We start from the raw sequence: 21,046 nt of genomic DNA on the forward strand, positions 1-21,046 counted from the left end.
GAACTAATAAATTTGGTGTATAGTATGCCTTAATTTATGCATCCGCCTCTTGTTTATTTGAGAACTACAACTTTTAATGGCATCTATGGAATTAACTGGCAGTAAAATACTTAAAAGAAACTCCGATAATATTTGATAGGAATACAAAATTTTGGTAGATCCAAATGAATTAGATAGAACTCAATGTAACTTATGTAAAAAGTGTATATCCAAAGTATAAAGATTGGAACAACATATAGTGGGCATATCGAGAAATTTTGTCAAAAATGATCAATTGAGGTTTCAAAATGCTCTTAGTGAGACCCAAAAAAAAGGCTAAACTAAGTAGTGATGAATCTTTAAAAGCCAAGGTGAACATTGGTGATGAAACAGTTGACCTCGGTGATTGTTTTGGAGAGTTGATGGAATCTGATTCTTTTGGTCCTATAAATAGATTTGCAACTTACCATGGTGTCAAAAGAAATCGTAAACAAGGCAATTTTAAGAATACCGGTAGAAAGGAACAATGAATGAATTTAATTAATTGGTCGGAATGTTGGTTTGGATCCCTGAGATTGAATGTTAGAATTCAATGCTTTTGAGAAATCTCAGTATTAAGTGGGGGAGATCCTAATAACTGACCTTTCACTTTGATCGCTTGCTTTGCTTATAACAAAGAAGCAATCCTATTGAGGTGGGTCATCGCCTGTCATGGACTATTGGGTTCCTCTCCGAACAACATATTCCCCCTACATGATATCATAAGATCTCTTTCATTTAATGCATGCTTCCTTATTAAGCAAACCGGCTGCCCATCGTGTCCTTTACTTGCTTCTGTCTTCAACGTCATTTGAGGTATTAAATACGACTGAGAATTCACATTGTTTAATCCTATGTCAGAACAGTGACCCAGGCACGTTGGATGTGGGCAGAATGATCGATATCTTTGACTAAGTCTTGATGTAGTTGTCGTGGGCTAATCAAAAGTATTTATTTTAAACTTAAATACCAATACAAGTACGGGTAAGCAAGGTCGTATCCGCAGAGATTTGTGGTCGGAACAATGACTCAGACACGTTGAATGTGGGCAGAATGATCAACATCTTTGATTAAGTCTTGATGTAGCTGTCATGGGCTAATCAAAAGTATTTATTTCCGCATGGAATTTGTGGTAAGTGTAGAAGAATTTAACTAAGAACTACCATTCTCTAATTGGGGTTTGTTTTTTTGTTGTAGAAAAAACACAATATGTCACGAAAAGTGTTAATAAAATGAGAAGAAGTAACCCCCACCCGGAATCCCGATTGCTTGTTTAACACAAACACCATTTACTGATTCGAACACACCACATAGACATCGCCTTGGAATTAATGAATTTGATTAAGTATTAGTGACTGTTTTTAAATAAACTATAACAACCTAACAATTCGTTTGATTATACTAATTACCCACCAATTTACCAACCCGCTAATAACGCAAGGAAATCGCCAATACGATTGATAAATGACAAACAATTCAAATATAATAAACGTTTACCAAGAAAGCAACACAAATGGTCAAGAGTACCAGTTACAAGAATCAGAAAAAAACAAGTTTAATGTGAAAAACCTAGCAATCCATCATCTGGGGGAAGTCACGAAGAGTTTAGCCTCGTATGTTCATCATCACAGCTTCAGATCTTGATTTGGAAAATGCACATGAAGAAATCAGAAGGAATCGATGTTGGAACCCTAAGATCGCCCTTATGCAGCCTCTGAGTCGTCTAGGGGTGAATAATTGTGAATTAACTTAGTCCCCAAGCTTAATTAGGTGAAAACCTAATTTTCCTGATTTTGCACTTCCCTGTGCGTCTCAGGGGATCCTCTTCTCTCTCCCGTGACACGCGGGAGAGAAACTTTTCTAGAAAATTGTTTTGGCCATAACTTTCTCGTTGCAACTATGTTTCCTTCGCTGTTTTCGTCTACGTCTTTGTAATTCCATCCTCTATCATGTCATCTTCTTAATTTTTCAATTGCACTTCATTAATCTTCTCCATTTATGCTCCTTTTTAACCTCTTTTCACACAAACGCCAGCAAAACCCATTCGCATTAAGTACCAGTTAAAATACTTACAAAAAACACAATAAAACTAAGACCTATACAAAATATACATATAAATAACGTGTTTTCAACCATGCATCAAGTCTTTGCTTTGTGTGGAGGGAACTGTCTTTGGCCTAAGCTCAGTACTTCTAGTAAAAGGCAATGGGCCGAGATGAGGGAGCCTGTTAGGTGACCCTCGTCATCAGGTTTATTATAAGTTATTTGGGAATCTTTTAGCTTATTATTTATAGTGTTGAACTTTAGTAAAAATTTTAGTATATGTGTATTGTGTTTTTTAGTACACGTTAAGATTCAAGAAGAATTCACCAAAATGCAAACTGAAGTTGGTGGTTTGCCGGTTGATGAGGTTGAATGTCAATGGTGTGCCCTCGGGGAAAGGCGTTGTTGGAAACGGGTCATTGGGCAAAAAGTTAAAAATGTATGCCCGATTTTTCGTATATATCTACCTCACAATATAGTGAAATGCAAGAAAACATTCGTTGAACGAATGAACAAATGTAATGGATGCAAGAAATATAAATCAACTAAATGGTGCAAATTCTAACAAACAACTGACAACATGAGTTGCTGAGTCAAAAGTCTGGTTGAAATGATGAAAGTGAAGATGATTCTTAATTAGTTTGGTGTATTTGAACTATTTTATAATCATTTTAAAATATAACGATTTATGATAATTTGTATTAGAACGAACGTTATTCAAACTATGAAATTTTACAGTTTTGCTTTTGTTATTAGCTGTTGATTTACAGTTTTGTTATTATAACCGGTCTTCGAAAAACCTAGAAAATTACAACAAAAAATATTAAGTCTACACCCTAGAAAAAAAAATCGTCGCTATATAGGTCAGAACCAGTTTAATAAAGATTTTTTTTTATCTCAAAAAAATATACTAGGATGACAGGAAGTGACAGGAACAGACATTAATTTTTCGAGGAATCATAATTTTCGAGGTTTGCTGGTCGCCGGGGCACATTCATGAGTCGTTGGGGGGAGGGGCGCTTGCCCGGGGGGGGGGGGGGTGCTTGTTCTCGGTCATCATTGGGGCACTTGGGCTGTTATGTGCTCGCGACAAGGGGGTCCCTACAGTGATGAATTGTTAATTAAGGCGCATGGGTTAAACTTATTCCCTATCGAACAAGATTAGGGATGTTGGAGAAGATTATTTTTTTCCTAGGAATAAACGAATGAAGGTGGGTGGGGTTAAACTTAACGAGAAAATGACTAAGATGCCTATCAAATGACAGATACATGGGTTAAACTTAATCAGGAAATTGACGTTGTTAAAGATCTGGATACAAATGAATCAACGGATAAAACTTGTGGAGGTTAATTGATGTTTTTAATGGTTTGGAGGAAATGGTTATTTTTGTCAAACTGGGTATATAACGGATACATTGAATAACATAATAGGAACAACAAACCCGTACCACGTAAACTATCCTTTGTCTTCTAATTAGAATGAGTTTGAATATAGAAGATTTGGCTTTATTGAAAATGTAAGAATCAATGACGAATAGTTAACGTCCTTATTCGATCTCTTTGATAAAATCATCACTTCTACCATGTGACAACTAACTTAAAGACAAATCTAAGGGTATCACTGCAGTCTGAGATAAATCCAAGATCTTACTTCATTCTAACAAAGGATGATGGCTTGCCTTTGCTTACTCATCAAAGCATATCAACCAAAAATTAGATGCTTTGTTATGAGATCTTTGTCCTTGTAAAGAAATTAATGTTGCATATTAATTTCATACTTTTTTTACAGGATATTGAATTTAAATAACCACAACTTTCATCAATTGGTTGATAACACTCTCAACTTTCGATGTGTATCAAACTACTCCTAACTTCCAACTTATTGGCCGATAGCACTCCCAAACTAACACAAATTTGCTAACATCAGTTGTCACGTCACCAAACCAGTGTCACGTCATCAAAAAGGCCAAGTCAGATGACACGTTAGCTGCCAGATCATCAAAAAGCCAAGTCAGACGACCCGTCAGCTCACAAGTCATCAAAAATTCAACTTCAGATGCCACATCACCACAAAAGTGCCACATAAGCAAAAAAACTAATTGGGTTAGGGTTCAGTTAGTTTGTGAGTGCTATCGGTCAATAAATCAAAAGTTGGGAGTGGTGTGGTATAAACCGAAAGTTGAGAGTGATATCGGGCAATTGATAAAAGGTGCGAGGTTATGTAAATTTAATATCTTTTTTTAGTAATTAATGTTAAAAATTTATAAATGGCGTAAGCATATGAATATAACTTTATCATCAATATATAACAATGTTTTTGTTCAAATAATGTAACACTACAACACTTTTTTATTACTTTTTTCTTACAAAAGATCCAAAATTTTTCTGATATTGGCATTGATGACAAATTGACTACTACTAAATTTGAAGTTTTCTTTTAAAATTTTAAAATGGGATCGCTGGCAATGGCTGTCACAAAACATAATAAAACCAAATGTAGTTTGTATATTATGTGGACATGAGAAAAACCTCATAAATATAAAACTTTACCCACCTAACAAGGCATCTCCCCCTATCAAATCATTGCTAGCTTATAACACCAAAGTACCCGTGAGGACGTGACCCATTTTTTGTCATGTTTTTCATTGAGTTTTAATAAGAAATGACCGATCAAGTGTTGTAAATTAGTTTTATCAAAGTATATGGTATTGATCTCTAGCATTTTACATCCGAAAGTCCTGCATTCGATTGTAAAATAGTTGTTAGGCGATTAGCACAGACGGTTGAGTTGTTGGTAGAATTTAACGTACACTCGTAAGGTTTAATATGGTTTTGAAAATTTTGCTTTTTCAATAGCCATATCCAAACGGTTGAGGGATTCCACATGTGCCAACGTCTCTCTTTCTTTGCCCCAAACCCCACAATAGCGCAGTCGAGCCACCTCTCCATGCCCCCTCTAGTGTCCCACTATGGTGGTGTGCACGCCTATCGTCCCGCCGAGGTGGTACCTTCCACATCCCTTCAAAGCCCATAACTCACAGTCTTAAATATGTAATTTTGTAATGTTGGCATAGTGTGGTTTCTTTTATAAACCTACGCAATGGGTTAAGTGTGTCTCCATCATGTGTTTTTGTGTATTGTGTCTTTCTGTTTTTATAATTGATTTTGTCTGTTTTTTTTTTATATTTAGATTTTTATGATAATAATATTACTATATATTATTAGTATATCTATGTTATCAATAATTAACTGATAAACAATAGTAAATAATATATTACATCATGACAACCAAATGAGGTAAATAAGAAATACATCCATCTTTCAATTAACTCAAGATCGACATTGAGGGTTTTTTTAACAAAAATCTTTTACACCTAAATAATGCATAACCTTGTATATGTAAGGATTTAAATCCATATTATTTTTATTATCACTATACCATTAGGTTATGTGTATATTTAGAGTAATTTGTTATCTTATATTTGATCAAAGTAACAATACATTGTTAAGTCCATCTAGAAAACACTACTTTATAATAGCAATTTATTATCATTTGTTATATATTTTTTGTGAAAGTTTTACTAGTAGATCTATTATTGCAAAGAATAACTTAATTTTTTCTATACATTATATATATATATACATATATGGTAAGGTTAATGTAAAAATGATATTTTTCCTACAAAGTATAAGAAGTCTACGTAAACATGGTGTTCTAAATTTAAAGTATGGTATTTTATATTCTTTTTATATGGTATAACATAGAAAAACATCAAACACAACAATTCATAACACAATCATATGTATTCTAGCCATTTAATTTAAAACACATTGTTTAATTCATTTGCATGATGTTTTAGATTTCATGCCCAGAATACATTAATTTGTGTTTTAAATTGTTGCATTTGGTGTTTTTCTATATAATACAATGCTAAAAGAATATAAAATATCATATTGAAAATTTAAAACACCAGTCCTACATAGTATACTTTGTAGGAAACATGTCCATTTATATTATTTTGGATATCAGATATATACTTTATCTAACCTTCTGATCATTGGTTCCCAATTAAAACTTGCCAAATTTAAAAGCTTAAAAACGTGGTTTTGATGACTATACATGCAAAAAGAGTAACCATACTATCATTAAAAAAAACACTCAATTAGTTTTTTTCCCCATATGAACATCATTATCCCAAAAAAGAATATATAGGTTTAGCCATGAATCAAAATTCCAATTATACCATGAGCAAAGCTTATATCTCCCTAGAAAAATAATATTAAATTCACGTAGTAAATCCGGTTTTTATCCAAGGACAAATAACACTTTTAGATGTCTTTCTTGTTTGAAGAAATTGCCCTAATAAAGCCAAGACATAGGGGTGTGTCCTATGGTCCAGCCCCATATGATTGATGTACACGAAAACAAGGGTTAACTTTTTTCTCTAAAACATCATAAAGGGTAACTTCATTTCAAGACTTTTTTTACAACTTTACAACAACCCTAAACATCAACAGACAGTAAAATCTTTTTGGAACCCATAGTCACAGCACTCCCTATGGTACCATAGGGAATTACAAGTTTAGCAAATGAAATTCATCATATCCACAGAAAACAATGAGAAAAAGAAAAGCAATCAAAAGTTTTACACCAAATTAGGGAAGTGTACTTTGCTATATCTGTTTTTGCCATGCCCTGAATATATAGAAAAAGAATGCTTTCAACCCTACCCAAATCCTCATAAAGATTATTTTTAATTTTTAAAAGTTTCAAACTTTCAAAGATATTAGGAAACTTGCATGTCGTTGTCATCATTATACTCCAGAAAATCTCACCAATAACAAAGCAAATAGAGATGCTGCTTCCAGTGAGACTCCCGGCTCGATAGTAGTTTTGCACCAAAAGCCTTGGACATAAGACACATAACACTCAGCAATCGGGACTAAGACCGATTAGTGCATGTACCCTTTTGTCTTTCAGCTATCAACGCCACCACATGATGGATAATTAACCGTCCTCAGCTTTTAACGTTATTTTCACGAAATTAGTAAAATAACGTTATATGCGCATACTGCAAGCGGTCGCAATTTGGAAACTTGCATGTGATAATTATTGTAAATGTGAAATACGTTTATTTGTTTTTAAGTACTTTTCGACGATTATATATAAGTAACATACATATAAGTTGTTTATACTGTGAATCTTTTGACTCACCTTCATATTAGCCAAAAACTGGTGCCATTTATGCAAAGCTAGCCGTTCACCAAAAAAATGTATGCAAAGCTGTTTAAGAAAGTGTCATGAACTAAATATCGTTTACTATTATACATGATAATGACAAAGTACATGTGTATCGGTATTGGTACTATTAGAACCATTATTGATATTCGTTTACTATAGTTTTCAATCAATGGTACTATTAGACTAATGTCGACTTATTTTTTAAGTTTTCATATTGAGTGTCGGTGCCATATCGACAGTGTAATGAACCAAACCAATATTGACTGGATTCCCAGTCCCACCATTAACGTTATTTTTACCATTGTGTTTACGTCTACATTTATAATTTATTAAAAATCGGATCGCCCTGCCACGGAGCGCGGGTGTAACCCACTAGCTGATTTGTAATTAGAAACATGTAATTAGAAACAAGGTTACTTTACAGGAGAAGGAGCACTAGGGCAAAGTTGCATTTATTGGTGTTAGTCAGAGACTTCTTTACAAGTGTTGACTTATAATGTTTTTGTTTTACATGTCGGTATATTAAATTTTGCATTGCTGCATGCCAGCCGTAGATTATATGGTCCAATCGGGACCTCGTCTAGCTAATCATGTCCCAAGCCAAAGCATCTCTCAATTCACACATTTAAGGTTATGCAGTTAAGTCTCCTTAAATAAATACATGTAATAAGAGGACCCGGGGCACCTCAGTTATTTGCCGTGATGAAGTTTATAACGCGTTTTAACACCGGCGCCGCCCCTATGAAACACGCGTTTTACATATAACGCGTCAAATGGAGCACGCGTTTTCAAAACTGAAAATGGAACGATTGTGGGTAAAAATTAGTGAGTGATGGAATTTGTACAAGTGATGACCATTTCCAGCAAAAAAGGGTGTGAGTGATGGAAATAATGGTTGATGACATGGCAGAACCTGATTGGATGTTGTAAGTGATGGAATGGTTAGTGAGTTATTCCACCCCTAGTCCCCTAAAGACTACAAAAGTTGGTGATAACTTGATCTTTCAGTATAACTTTTTTTTTTTAAAATTAAACTTCACTAAAACAAAACCTTCGACCCAAACGGGCAAAAGGCCAAACACAAACAAGATCCTCGATCCAAACGGGTAAAGGGCAAAAAACAATTACAACATATACATCGGATAGATACATCACTCCTTCCAACTAATATATTTAGATGAAGATCTATTTTTAACTCAAGCGTAACCCCTTGATTTAATCTCCATCACAATTTCTTGCGGGCTTCTTCTAATTTGATTGAAGACCAACTCATTCCTACCTTTCTAGATACACCAAACTGAAGTTATAACCAAACCGAGCATAACCTTTTTAGCTTTCTTTCCAAAATGGTAGGAATTATGGATATCCTGTAAGTCTGTGAAGGCGAAGGCGAAGAATGGCGAAATATTACACCAAGCACTGACAGCCGCCCAAACCCTACTAGCCATCGAACATGCCGTGAATAAGTGATCCACCGATTCCTCATACTCGTCGCAGAAAGGACACAAAATCTATGATAAATCCACATTCCTTTTTTTTAAGTTAACTCTAGTAGCAAGTCTATCCAGGTTACCTCTCCAAGCCATTATATTACATTTTAGAGGAATCCATTTGCACCACTAAAAAATTGGGAGAGGGCTAACTCCCCTATCTTTTACGAGAGCCTTTTTCACCGAGTTCACCGAGAACCCATGTTGTTTATCAACTTCCAAATACCATGAATCAATCTTCTTGGACAGTCTCACTAAGTTGATAACACCTTGACATTCCTGCCATTCCTTTAGTTCGATATCCGTTTTGGGCTGTCTGACCCAATTCCATGTAAGCCCATCAATTTCTCGGTCTATGTCCATTCTGTCCACCACCCTGCAAAAATTACACCTTTCTAGAACAAATAGATGAGGCCACCTTTCCATAAAAGGATAATCTTCCACCTAGGTGTCTAGCCAGAATCGAATATCCTTGTCGTTCCCCACTTTACCCAAAATTATCCGGTTTAAACCCTTCCAGTTAAGTTTTATTTTTGAAATCTTTGAGTATAACTCATTCAAGAATCATATGGTTAATGATGAACTGAACTGGTGTTGTTTGATCCAACTAGTTAGAATTATTTGGGTTCAATATTTGCTAAGATGTTAGAATTTGTGTATATAGCATTTTAAAATTGAAGATATATCATATGTCGCAATTTTCTCCGGTGCAACGGCCAGGCCCCTTCCAACTTTTTTGGAGGTTCAAGACGAAATGAAATTTTAGGGCCTTTTTCCTTCTTTGATTGTTATAAACGATACTTATTTATCCATGTGTGGAACCAAACAAAAATCTAACACAAAAATAACAGAGAATGGTTTTCTTGTATAAGTAGTCAAACAAATCTAAAACAATAAATTTTCACTAATATTAATAGTTAGCATATTAATTTTCTTTTAAGTGGGATCCCTATTTTTTGGAGGCCATAGGCCTAAGGTTGGGGTTACTTGTACTATAGGCCCGACCCTGGCAAAGGCAGTTGGAGGAGGCAATAACAAGTAAATAGTGACGATAAAAAGGTGGTACTTACCCAATTGAGCTAGTTTTAATTAGAACTAGATTGTTTTCCGCGCGTTGCGGCGGTACGGTATCGCGGGCATTTGAGCAGTATCGGGTAGGTTCGTTATAGCACTGATATGAGATATGCATTCCATATAGAAATCAACACATGTTTTATATGGACCGAAAGGAAAAAAACGAACACCATTACGGACAACATTGTTGTTCAAATAGTGTCAATCAGTTTAGATCGTCATGGTATTGGTAATGATATTCGTTTATCATCGCAGACAGAGGTGTATAAATGAAATTTATCGAAACCAGAAACCATAAAAATGAATACAAGTACATATACCAATGTTGCTCGATAGGATACATCGGTTTATAAAAAGCAAAAACAATAAAAATAAGTAGCGGTACTTATGCCGATGTTGTTCGGTAGGTTTCGGTTTGGTTAACTACGGTAGCATCACAAAATTCATTACCGAACATAAACCATACAAATGAGTACATGTACAGGTACTGATGTTGTTTGGCACGGTATAATATCAATACGATTTCAATTTAATTAAAACAAAATTAATATAATAAATACCGGTTGATCGAAAATAAGAACAATATAAATAAATATCGGTACTGATACATATATTATGCAGTCGGTTTCGGTTCTTTTTTGGTACGATGGTGGGACAATATTCGTTTTCAATAATATTTATACTGCAATGTTGAAAAAGAAAAACAACCAGTTTCAGTTCGGTATAATACGATAGTAGCATTATCCGTTTTCAATCAATTTATATCGCAAAGTTGAATAAATAAATAAAGAACGCAAGTTATTAGGAAAATAATCAAAATGTATGATAAATAAAAGAGTAAATTACAAAGTTCGTCCTTTATGTATGTCATATATTACAAAGTATGTCCTTTATCTTTAATAAGCTCAGAAAACATACTCAATGTTTATAAACCCTTACAAATTATGTCCTTTAGTCATAACACAATTAGTTTTCATGGTTAAAGTTGACTAAGCCAACCCCACATAAGGGTATTTTAGTCATTTTATCCTAAATATTATAATAAATAATCATAAACCCAATAAATAAAATAATTTTAGAATTATATATGTGTATATAGTTATAAACATATACAGATAATGTCTTCTCCCTCTCTCTCTTTCTAATTATCCTACCCCCACAACCACAACCCACCTGCCACCGCCACCGCCACCACCACCGCCACCGATCTGCCACTACCACCACTTCACCTGCAAGTTTACTCTGCTCCAAACCAGTTTTCCGGCAAGTTCCAAACCAGTTTTCCGTTGAGTATCAAACCACCACCTGACTCATCTTTAGAATTCCTCATGAAACACAATTTCCTCAAACACTAGTGCTCCTCAGTTAAATCCTACTTAACAAATCAAATAAATCCCCCAGATCTTATCCGAATTATGCACACCACCGAGACATCTAAATCAGAAATCCAACAAGCAGCTTATAAATAATAGTCTTTTAATCAAGTTAAGTTCGATTGATCACCATAAACAACACGAAATCAAATGAAATTAAACTAAATCAAGAAATATGTACAGAGGCAACTAAATTGGAATAAAAAACCTTCAAAATTGCGGACTGTGAGTTATCTACCAGATCATGGAGCTTATTCGCTGTTTTATTATCGAACGGGCGTCCAGTTTCTCCAATCGAAATCACTTCTCGTTGCAGATCTGTTGAAATGTCTACGGAATTTGTTGAATTTGTGTGGTCGTTGCCTAATTCGCCGTTTGGGTTGAATGCCGGTGGATTTGTTACGGTTAGTTCTGCTGTTTGTAGAGATTTGCAGCGGTGAATTCGAGTGGAGGTTTGAAGGTTTTTCTGTGTTCGAAGATGATGCGAGAGTATGTGAGGAAGAGGGGTGTGGGAGAATGTTGAGGTTACGTATACTAGAAAGCGGAGACGATTGTGGCTGAATGCTTTCGGTAATAGATCTGTGTTTTGTTGAAGAAAATTATACGCATTATTGTTAATGTTTATGGATGTTGATGTTTATATAATTGGTTGACTATGTTACAACGAAAGCGGATCGAGCAGAGGTGGTGGTGCTGGCATTTTTCCGGTGAGGTGAGGTGGTAGTGCTGGCGTTTTTCCGATGAGGTGAGGTGGTTGGTGAAAGGAGGAGGTGGGGAAGATGAAGAGGGTGGGTGGTGGGTCCCATATAAAATTTTAAATACTAATTATGTATCTTTTAACTTTTTAGTTATTTATTAGCAGTAAGGGTAATTAAGTCATTTCACACCCACTTAATAATGAAAAATAACTAAGTTAGGGGTAAAGGACATAATCTGTAGGGATTTGCAAACATCGAGTACGTTTTTTGTATTTTTTTAAAGATAAAGGACACACTTTGTAATCTAGTGTAAACATAAAGGATGATTTTTGTAATTTACTCTAAATAAAATATTATTAAAAAACTGAAACAATTATTTAAATAATTTAAAATCACTATCTATGAAGACTTTGTTTTAATTATATTATATATATTGATTTATTAAACCAAATTGCTTATGATTACTGTTTTTGAATTTTAAAATACTGTTTCAGTTTTTTTAATAATATTTAATTTACAATATATATATATATATATATATAGAGAGAGAGAGAGAGAAAGTGTATTGTACAAAATGGCTTAACGTACGCTACGTACGCGATGTGAAATCGCATGTTATAAAATAGCATGGATGAAATCGCATGTGATAATTTTGATGAAATCGCATGTTGTTTTTTTGTAACAATTCCACATGTGATAATTTTGATGAAATCGCATGTTGGTTTTTTGTAACAATTTCGCATGTGGTAATTTTGATGAAATCGCATGTTAAAAAACCAACATGCGATTTCAATGTGGGATGAAAATCTGACGGTTGAGATGATCGCGTACGTATTGTATGATAAAGACTCTTGTACGTTAACCTAACTCTCTCTCTCTCTCTCTCTCTATATATATATATATATATATATATATATATATATTTATATATATATATATATATATATGGGAGGTTCATTTGAGAAGAATCTTCTTAAAAGAAGAAAAAATGAATTAATATAGACCTTATATTTTTTTGATCAATGTTGTGAATCAAGATATCATTTTTGTCCACTTTTAATTAATGTTATAATTACTAACGGTAGTATAGACATTTTGATGTAGAATATTAATTAATATTTTAAAAAGTTACTCAAGTCTTATTAATGCAACCATAAATTCCTTCTTCACCATCATTAATGTATTGGCTCTTACACAAATTTTATTAGAAGTGACAAAATTATTTGAAAAATTTGTGTCCTACACATATTTTATTATGAGTCGTAAAATTATTTAAAAGTGTCTGAGTCCTACACATTCTGTATCCTACACCAAAATATTGTTTTAATGGTGTACGAAGCGTTGAAAATGTAAGATCATGTGCAGGATTGTTTTTATTGTGTAAGGTACACAATTATTTTATAAGATAGGCTCATTAAATAATTAGAGTTTATTAATTTTAATAGCAAAAATAAATAATAGACTCATTAAATGATTTGTTCAAATTACATTTGTATCATTTTTTCTTTTTATTCTTAATTTTTAATTCTTCTCATTTGAACTCTTCATTATATAATATATATATATATATATATAGGTAAAGGATCCTGTAAAAAAGACTAAAAGTGTGAGAAGGATAAGAAAGAACCTACACCATTAGATTTTTGATCTAATGGTTTAGATTAATAGGGACCAAATTGTAAAATTTGTTTTATTTTTGGACTGAATTGAAAATTATAGGGGTAATAAAGTCTTTTAGATCTATTCAAAATAGGTAACTGTAATCAAAATCCCTATAATCTCTCTCTCTCTCTCCAATCGCACTACCTCTTTCTCTCTCTTTCTTCTTGAGTAGCGAAGAAGATGCATTTTGATCTGAACCAGCGACGGTTGGGTTTCCGGTGTGAAGGGTGGTGATCGGAGAATGAAGAAGACGACTGAGGACGAAGGCCGACGACGGGCGATGTTGATGTCCGATGGGGAATTACGGTCCGGCGCCAGCGATGTTGATGTCCGATGTTGATGTCCGACGGGCGATGTTGATGTCCGATGTTTGATGTCCGACGGGCGATGTTGATTTCCGGCAGCAGTGGTAGGACAATTATTGGTGGTGCAGCAGTGGTGGTGCCGGAAGTGGCAGTGGTGGTGCCGGAAGTGAAGAAGATGATACAGATGTGTTGTTTTTTTCTTTTACTGAATGGTGTTATTTTTGTGTACTGAATGGTGTTTTTTTCTTTTCTGAATGGTGTTTTTTTTTTCTTAATGGTGTTTTTTTACTGAATGGTGTTATATTCTTGTACTGAATGGTGTTTATTTTATTTACTGCTGAATGGTGTTTTTTTGTGCTGAATGGTGTTTTTTGTGCTGAACGGTGTTAAATTTTGTGCTGAATGATGTTATTTTTGTGTGAATGGTGTTTTTTGTGCTGAATGGTGTTATGTTTTGTGCTGAATGACGTTTTTTTTGTGTGAATGGTGTTTTTTTTGTGCTGAATGGTGTTATATTTGTGTTGAATGGTGTTATATTTTTTTCTGAATTGTGTTATATTTAAAACACCATGTATGAACATGCTCTGAATGGTGTTATATTTATGGACGGTTATAATTCCTTAAATTAAGGATTTTCTCTCTCCAAATCCTTAAATCAAGGATTACCATATTTAAATTTGTTAATGCATTTACAATCCTACCCTTTTCAATTAATTTTAATCTAATGGTTGAGATTCTTTCTTACCTTTCTCACACTTTTGGTCTTTTTTACAATAACTCCACCCTATATATATATATATATATATATATATATATATATATATATATATATATATATATATATATATATATATATATATATATATAACGCTATTCATGAGCAATTTGTTTTAATATGTATAAAATATAATATAATATAATGCTTTAAAACAATGTACTATTCTTTATGTAGATCCAAATTCACACTTGGTAACCATTATATAATCTGAGTGAATCCAAATTGAACCAATTGTAAATAGTTGAGTTAATAGCCAAAATGGTCCTTGAGGTTTGCTCACTTTTGCCACTTTAGTCCAAAATCCAAATTTTTTAAATCTGGGTCCCCGAGGTTTGCATTTTGTTGCCATTTTAGTCCAAATTTCAAAAAAAGTCTAATTTTGTCAGGATTTCTTACTAAATTTTATCTTCTTCCTCATTTCTCATAAGGGCAAAATTGTCATTATAGATTATTATAAACTAATTTATATTAAAAAAAACCCTCTTTAAATAACCCTAATCAATCGATGAAATTGGGGAACGGAGTTTAATCGACTTACTGGCTTAGGTTTGTTGCAATGATGGAATCGACGACCTGGGTTTTGTGTGGTCCATGATGTGCGAAGCTGCATCGGAGCTCCACATGTGCATACCACCATTGTTGATGCAGGTATGAGGAAGAAGATGATGGGGGAAGGTGAGAGTGTTTTGATCGATTGATTAGGGTTATTTAAAGAGGCTTTTTTTTATTTTTTTTAATATAAATTAATTTATAATAATCTATAATGACAATTTTACCCTTATGAGAAATGAGGAAGAAGACAAAATTCAATAAGAAATCCTGACAAAATTAGATTTTTTTTGAAATTTGGACTAAAATGGCAACAAAATGCAAACCTCAGGGACCCAGATTTAAAAAAAAAATAGATTTTGGACTGAAGTGGCAAAAGTGAGCAAACCTCAGGGACTATTTTGGCTATTAACTCTAAATAGTTTTATCCAAATCAACCCATATGGGATATCTTGAACGGACTTACTATATAGAGTACATGGTCAAATGACCTATATATTATTTTTGTGTGTAACGTATATTACAGTTTTCAAAAAACCCTCAAGGATTCTTATAACCTTCAAGATTTTTGAACTTACATAGCTCAAACTATACGTGTTGTATATGTAAACCCAGTGAAAAGAAAAAAATGAGATTGTAGTTCTGTTAAGGATTTTATTTATTCTTTTTAAATGGTTATTAAACAACCAGAACCTAAAAAGCTTATTGTATATATCAGTTTTACTGGTGATAAGTGTAAGTTAATACCGTATATTTGACCCGACCTAAACCGAAAATTCGGGTGTCGGGTAAGAGCTATCAAAACACGAAAAAACTGACATTGCACAAAAAATATAAAGTATTGTTCTTTAAAAAAAGAGTTAAATGTCATTTTAGTTCCTGTGGTTTGAGTTATATTGCGAGTTTAGTCCAAAAGTTTCATTTTTCACCTGTGGGTCCAAAAAGATTTTACTGTTACCATTTTAGTCAACTGAGTTAACTTCATCCATTTTTCTGTTAACAAGAAGGCCAATTCGGTCATTTGGCCGAATTGCCCTTCTAGTTAACAGAAGTACATAAAAAATGACCGAATTGGCCTTCTCATTAACAGAAAAATGGATGAAGTTAACCCAGTGGACTAAAATGGTAACGGTGAAACCTTTTTGGACCCACAAGAGATAAATAAAATCTTTAGACTAAACTTAAAAAATTTAACTCTTAAAAAAAGGAATGTTTCGATGATTTATTTAGGGTTTAGATAGGTACAAAGGATATGTATGTAAATTGCCACATTGTTGCAAAAGTTTAATGGGCCAAGCCCAATAAAGTCTCAAATTTGAAATCAAAGTCCATGCAAATAATGTGCAGGACTTAACTTGCATAGTATATGCGTCGATATACTATTACGATTACATTTGATGCATATTTGATCAAAATATGAATGTTATGAACTCTTTAATTTACCTCCAAACCTTATCAAATATTTGATAAGAATATGAAAGTTATGAACTCTTTAATTTACCGACTTAGGAGCATTATTAAAATTTTTAGAAATTTGTGAATCCTTTTTCTCTCAATACATATAAAGATCTTATATTAGAAGAATTACGGTTGTGACTCGGGTACGTATATCAATTTCATGGCGACAGGCAGTCGCGTTAAATCAATCACCGAAATGTCAACAATACATTGTAAGTTGTAAGTACCATTATGATGGGTTAGACATACACGGGGATGGGTACTTGGAGTAAATGAAACTCGTTACCGAACAATTGCCCACATTTGTAATATTAGACACAACGTTGAAATTGAGCTAGACGCAATGTTGTTGCAACTTTTAACATACCCGATTTGTCACATAGAGCATTAAACATTTACAAAACGTCGTATTTAACCAAATATATAATAATACCACACTTAAATTAAAGTAAGTGGCTAAATTATATATTGTGTTATAATTTTAACCTGGCGCAACATATCCATTATCTTATGCGGCAAATATATTTTTGTTGCGCATAGTCAAAAACTGTTGCGCCGATGAAGCAGGGTGTGCTATGTGGAAGCTTCTGGTTGGCTGAAATAATTTTTAACCAAAGCCAAGAAAACGATATTTTTGCAAAAGGAAAAAGTCAAGACTATTTTTTTCTGAAGAAGAGTTATGTCGGTCCGTTGATTGATAGATGTCAATAGATGTCGTTAAATCTGACCTTTAGAAATTAAATCATTAGAAGCCATTTTGTCATGTTAACTTGTGAGGCTACACTCGACATAATGACGTTGAGTTTCATGGACTACAGGAGACAACATAGGAGGAAAAGCAAACAATGAGATGATGTGAATGCAAGTGCATAGGGACTCTTTATAAAGCAGACTACACATGGGAAGTGTGTCTTCATAAAGGTTAGTCGTTTTATCTATATATAAGAAAATTGTCTTGCTATAAATGGAACAGTGGGACACTATACAAACATCTAATATGTTACATTTTCTAGACATGTAAGTTGAACCTATCGAAATCATGCACCAATTCTTTTAGAAAATGGCAAGGAAGATTTGATTTTTTTATTTATTTTCCATTTATCCTGATGTAGGTTATTCTTTTATTTATGTTCCTAGGTTTAGGTATATAATCTTGTGTATTAATAAAATATAATATTATATACCGAATAATAAAAAAAATGTTTTAATTTTTTTGTGTATTGTACGTGTATTACCACTAGTACAAAAGTGATCAAATGATACACGGGTTGTAACACCCCCAAAATTTCACCTGCGGAAACCCCGCGAGGCGTGTTACGCATCAGAGTTCGAGCCACCAATCACATTGAACCAATGATAAATTTTTTAAATAAGTCATTACATTATTTTACCAAAATAAGTTGTCAACATAATATTGATTCTCAAAAATTGTGTAGCGGAAGCATGTAATAAGTTGTTTAGCAATTGTTTCATAATAACGCATAAAACCAATGTATCAAATGTAATTCAAACTAAGAGCTTCGATCCATGACTACTCCAGCACTCCCAGATAGCAAGCTTCCCCGTTCCAAATACTTAACGACCTGCGAGCATGTAACACGTGTATCAGACAAAGCTGGCGAGTTCACAGTTTTAGAAAATGTTTATTACCCGTTGTGTGAAAAACCGTTCAATAACCAATGCAAGTAATATTGTTAATATCTCAATTCCGAACAATGACGGCTCCTGAATACACGACTGCCCTTCCCACGTACTCCTATCTAGTACTGGGCCAGACTGGGTCATTAGTTCACCTCCGTCCTCTACAGGCACGGGGTGAGGGTGCCAAACCTAAGTAGCGCTACTAACTAATACCCGATGAGGGACTTACAAATGATGATAGGTGAGAATATTAACCAATATACTCGTTTTTACCCAAAGACTCATTCCCCCCATGGAATACCCACTGACTGTCCCCAACCACTGGGACGCATGCTCGAATGTAGTGAACTCACCTTTGGTTTGCTCGGTAAGACTAGTTACGTGTTCAGTTGCTCAAAATAATCCTAACATAATTACCGATATAATTAGACTCATGCACCAACATCCACTAATTAAAACAAGTTATAAACATAGGCTGATCACTTTGTGGCATGTATGACATAATAGTTCATGTAAGTTCACATCACAGGTAGTTCACGTAATGCATAATAAGTACTCACACCACAAGTGATCACGTATCGCAGTCATAACTGACTATTAACACTTGACAGCTCGTTAAATTATTATAGTTATTTACCTAATGTCTCATGTCACACATACAACTAACGGGTGACTTCAGGTACCATACGAGGCCCTTAACCCGACATACGAAACCCAGGCCCGAATCTGTCCCAGCCCGCAACCCCCTTATGCGTTTCGTGTTTCAGCCCATGGCCCACCTAAACCTACCACCCGGTCCGGCCCAATGTATCAAACCCAATTCAAACAAAACATACGATTGAATGGTGTGGTTTAATCAAAGAGTGCAGCCCAAAAACTAGTAGACCGTTAACATTGTGTTACCCATTGACTGAGGCCCAACCGGTGCTGCGTCAAACCGTGCGACCCAGCACGAGTTAGAGTATGTACGTACCCAACCTGAATGGCCTGCGGATCAGTTGTGCAGCCCGAACTTGAGTCCGACTGGGGTTGTGCGATTTATCTAAATTAGCGGCACAGTTTAAAAGATTTACATGTGAGGCCCAAGTACGTAGTGTAATCCTGAATTAGTTCCAAATCCCACTGCCCAACTCCCAATTCACAACTTTACTTCATTATTCGTTTATTTAGATTAAACATCATCACTAATGAGAACTAGATTTACGTGAATTCCCATAGCCCACAAACTGTTTGTATGTCATTGTGTTAACTTTCACCATTAACCATTCCTATTCAAGTCAACATTCAATTTAACTGTAAACAAATCATGTATAAACATCACCAAATAATCATGTGACCTGACCAAGGACGTTGTATCACGCAAACCATCGAACCATATTATCATGCATTACTGATTTTATACATCACCATTCTTCACGAATCCAATGAATTCCCATTCAATTATTTTATTACTAGAGCCTTAATTATAACCAAACCTATATCGACCATAATTAATTCGAGACGATTTACTCAACAACACTTCTCCCCCAAACAATCAGTTCGTCAAGTAGTATATCAGTATCATTATCAAGCTGGGTTAAGGTTCACCTAGATCACTTATCACTATCTAACACATACGAACCCTAGTATTATATATCACCGGGTTTACTTACAACAAGATTAGAATATCATTGAGTAGATTGGGATCACGTAAACACCAGTTTTTATGCAACCATAATACAAGATCACTATCACCAAGTTGTGCCTACCAAATAGACTAATCACGTCATAACTGGTTACATGAATCATGAGACCATATTAACACTTACATCACAATCAATATTCTGATTTATCAATATTCATATAACAATTAAACAAAGATGATAAACTAACCAAGAGTTCGACCAAAGAAGGTGGTGCCTCGATGAGGGGATCTGCTGCCGTGGACTTCAATGGACGAGAAAGAGAGTGTTTAGGGTTTGCGATGATGTGAATGTTAACTAATGAGAACCATGTACAATTTCTTATGTGTGCGTGGGCTGTGATGATTACTCGGCCCAAGAAACTTATCATAATTCATGTGATTAATGTTGTGGGCCTCAATATAAAAACCATTCAGAAGTGCATTAATATTATCGGCTAGTGGGATTGGAATTAGAAGTTCCATGTGAATATGTGATTTTTACAAGATTGTCGGCCACATACACAAAATTCATACGTTGTCATCAGTCAAAATCTATTCCATTTATTTCATTTACCAAAGTCATCGGCCCACTTAGAATTTTGGTGCAATCATAATTTGGGTTTGTGAATTTGAAAGTTATATATAGTGTGTTATCAATTGAATAAAATTGGCAGCCCATGCTGATCAGATTGCATTGCTAGACATAGTTATCATTTGATCAGCCATGTGATTGTGGCGGCCCAAATAATCAAGTGCGCATTGTGATTTGTTAGTGTGGCCCAATTGAAGTCGGGGTGTAGAGTTGAGTCCATTCGAAGCCCATATTACATGGCCCATACGATCAAATTCATTCAATAGTGCTCGGGTTGTCACATCATCCCCAACTTGAAAGAAATTTCGTCCCGAAATTTGACAGGTAAGCACAAAGAAGTGAAATGACAAATCAAGATTGCTACGAATTTTGCTCAGGTGCCACATCATCCCCAACTTGAAAGGAATTTCGTCTCGAAATTCGCCGGTTGCGTCAACGTTTGATTCAGCAGTTTAAGTTC

The sequence above is a fragment of the Helianthus annuus genome, chromosome 1, assembly GCF_002127325.2.
Source record: "Helianthus annuus cultivar XRQ/B chromosome 1, HanXRQr2.0-SUNRISE, whole genome shotgun sequence".
Lineage (NCBI taxonomy): Eukaryota > Viridiplantae > Streptophyta > Magnoliopsida > Asterales > Asteraceae > Helianthus > Helianthus annuus.